Raw genomic sequence first — 3173 nt, 5'->3', positions numbered from 1 at the left:
CCAAATCATTTCCTCTTCATCATCACATCCAACATCAAACCATTCATACTTCAGGATAACCAAATATAAAACACAACATTCTAACTTTCCAAAGCAAACACTTTCGAACTTCATTAACATTCAAAACTTTTGAAATAAAAATTTTCTTTAAACTCTCGCACTTTCAACAAAATTTCTACATCTCACTTTCAACTTTAAAACTCAAAACTTACTTTAACATCAACTTTCATCTTTCATGTAGAACAACAATCCATCGTTTCTCTTCAAACTTCATCATCTTTCTTTCTCAAACTATTCTCATCTTTCTTTCTCAAAAACTCTTCTATCCTTCTTTCTCAGAAACTTTATCACCTTGCTTTCTCGAAAACTTTCTCATTTCAAAACATTTTACCTTTTCTTTTGTTGAGCGCGGCGAGACGGAATGTTGAGCCTTCAATGAATACTCTTTTAGTCTAGCGAAACGAGTCTAGACTAGATTGAATAAAAGACTCTCGGTCCAGAGCGGAAAGAAAAATTGCTCTGATACCATTCTGTCACGACCGCACTTCCTAAGGATAGGAAGCACGGGGAGTCACGACTAATGGGGGAATTAAGAAGCGGGGAAGAAGGGGGAAAACAATCAAGACAATGCAACTTAACGATCAAAAGAGGAAATTTCATTATCAAATCAAAGTTTCAAATCCCGAAGGTACATAACGTGAATGACATGGTTTGACAATTTCAAGGAAATAGAAGAAATTCTTAAAACGTAGAGTAGCGGAAGCAATTGAGAGTTAGCTACTACTATGTATGAAGACACAATAGTAACCAGAACGTTATTGATTACAATTCTTGGCTCATTGCTCAACATCCTCCGCCTCCCGACCTCGCTCAACCTGCACATAGGGAAAACATATGCAGGGGCTGAGTACTTGATGCACCCAGTGAACTCATGCCCGAAATACATTTATCATTTAAGTTATGTCAAGCCATCATAGAGTGAAACTCGGATTTTACTTTAAAAAGACCGAGAGACACCAAAATCATTCCTTTAAAAGTGTCAGCGCTGACAATCATCATCCCCCATCATTTACCATATCTGAGCTATCATGTGAAACGAGAATGTGGCCACAAACTCGATCACTGGACCGGCCGACCTAGGGGACGGCTCACGATCCCTATCAGTGCACTAGTCCGAGTAGGGACTCACTCCCTAGTCAGACCCGAATTCGTTAACTATAAAAGTCTAGTAGGATATTATCCCAGTAGACAATCAGATAGGCAATTCAAAACATAAAATACGGCATGACATACTATTTTAAACCACCCTTATTTCACCATAAACATATCATTTCAAAATAAAAGAATTTAAGTAATAAAGCCCACCTCGAAAGCTTAAAATTTTCCTTAAGCAGCTTCTCGTTCCGACTTTAGCGGCCGTGCGAACCACCTTTTCGGAAAATACATAAAGTTCACATCAATCTCGGTAACGAAGACATTTTAGAATGCATGCACTCCAATTAAGATCTTTTAATTCATTTTCTCGGTTTTCGTGCATTTTTGATTATTCGGCGGCAGCCCAAGGCGTCGCGTGCGACGCCGGTCGGCCGCTTACGCTCGTTTTTTCCTTCGTTGGCTCCTCGTATTTTTCATGTCGTCGAAAAAAATTCCCAAAAAATTATTTAAGCGTATAATTAAATTATCGCAATTATTTATCGTTGAAAGTATATTATTCCGGACTTGGTGTAAGATTTATTCATCCTTCAAAAATTATTCCGGCAATCATTTAAAAGCCAAGACTTAATTATTCCCCACCTCATTTCTCCAAATTAATTGGTGAGGCCCAATTACTAATTATATACCCACCTTATATCTCCAAAACAAAACAAATGAGCCCAACTTATCAAAAACAAACAAAAGAGGCCCAATCCTCATTCTCTCTCTCATTCTTTTCCTCCTTCACTTCCTCTCTCTTCGACATCTCCCTCCCTCCTTCTTCTTCTTTTTTTTTAAACGCCGCCGGAAATTGATTCCCCAGCCACCGCCGATCGTTGCCGGGAGGTGCTGCTGCCCGTCGGAAGATGCTGCCGCCCGTCAGGAGCTGCTGCCGTCCGCCGCTTGCTGGAGTCACCGGCCACCGCTGCTGCCCGCCGCGTCTGACCGCCCGCCGTCGCAGGGAGGTCCAGCCGCCGGGAAGAGCTGCTGCCGGAGTCGCCGGACAGCGCAGCTGTTGTCGCCGGACAGCACAGCTGCTGTCGCGCCGTCGTCCCTCCCCGTCGAGCCGCTGCCGTCGCTTCCTCCTCCCCGAAACCACTCCGAACCCGCGCGGAAACACTCGGAAAAGACCCGCAAGGTGTATTTCTATTACCAAGTTACGTTCTTTGGACTTTCGATTGCATCCGGCGTGTTCGATTAATTTAAATTGTTGGATTGTTTGATTTATGTTGATTGTTGAATTTTCTTGTGGGAGGTTCATGTGTGATGATATGCAATGTATACAATGATCCAAAAAGAAGGGATTATACCTTCCAATAGGTTGGTCTTGGTGGTGAATGAACAAGAATGGTGAAGAATGAACTCCTCCTCCTCTTGTTTTCTCTCGGCTCTCTCTCGGTTCTCTCACTCTCTCTCTTTTTTTTTTGTGTAGTGTAATGTGAGGAGTTAGAGAAGAGCATAAATTGAGAAGTGGTGGTGACTCTTGGTTTGTGGGCATTGATGGTGGAAGATAGAAGGTGAAGGAGTTGGAGAAGATGAAAAGTGGAAAGTCTCCATGGGTGGAGGGGGAAGGAATCGGCCATATGTGTGAGGAAGAAGACAAACATTTTTGGGCTTGTTCCCAATTGTTTGGAAAGAAGAATTGGACTCCCAAATTAAATTAATTGATTTGGGCTCATTAAGTTGCAAGCCCAATTTATATAATTATTTAGTTGGTCATGGCCCCAAGCCATTTAAAAGAAACATTTGGACTCTACTTTTAATTTGAGAAGCCCAAGATAAAACCGTACTTTATTTTCTCGCATTTTTTTTCGATAATTAAAAATTCACGGAGCTTTAATTAATTTCGCTATCTTGTCTCCAACAAAGATTAAAATCGCCAAACGCAACAATTTATATTTGGTGTTGTTCCAAATATAAATTCCTCAACCGTTCCTCGATTTATGCGCGCCAAGCACTAAAACCCATCTCAACATCTC

The 3173-nt window shown here is 41.5% G+C and overlaps 1 long non-coding RNA gene across 1 annotated transcript; it reads right to left on the bottom strand.

Annotated features, from left to right (window-relative positions):
- Positions 1 to 755: 755 nt before the first annotated feature.
- Positions 756 to 2604, bottom strand: LOC121807453. Its single transcript, XR_006051821.1, has 3 exons — positions 2505 to 2604; positions 1366 to 1429; positions 756 to 875 (listed from the first exon to the last, which is right to left on the bottom strand). It is a non-coding gene; the product is annotated as an uncharacterized LOC121807453 (long non-coding RNA).
- Between the last annotated feature and the right edge of the window lie 569 nt (positions 2605 to 3173).

Source organism: Salvia splendens, chromosome 6, assembly GCF_004379255.2.
Source record: "Salvia splendens isolate huo1 chromosome 6, SspV2, whole genome shotgun sequence".
NCBI lineage: Eukaryota > Viridiplantae > Streptophyta > Magnoliopsida > Lamiales > Lamiaceae > Salvia > Salvia splendens.
The sequence above is the reverse complement of the archived record's forward strand: the minus strand, read 5'-3'. Positions and strand labels throughout refer to the sequence as shown.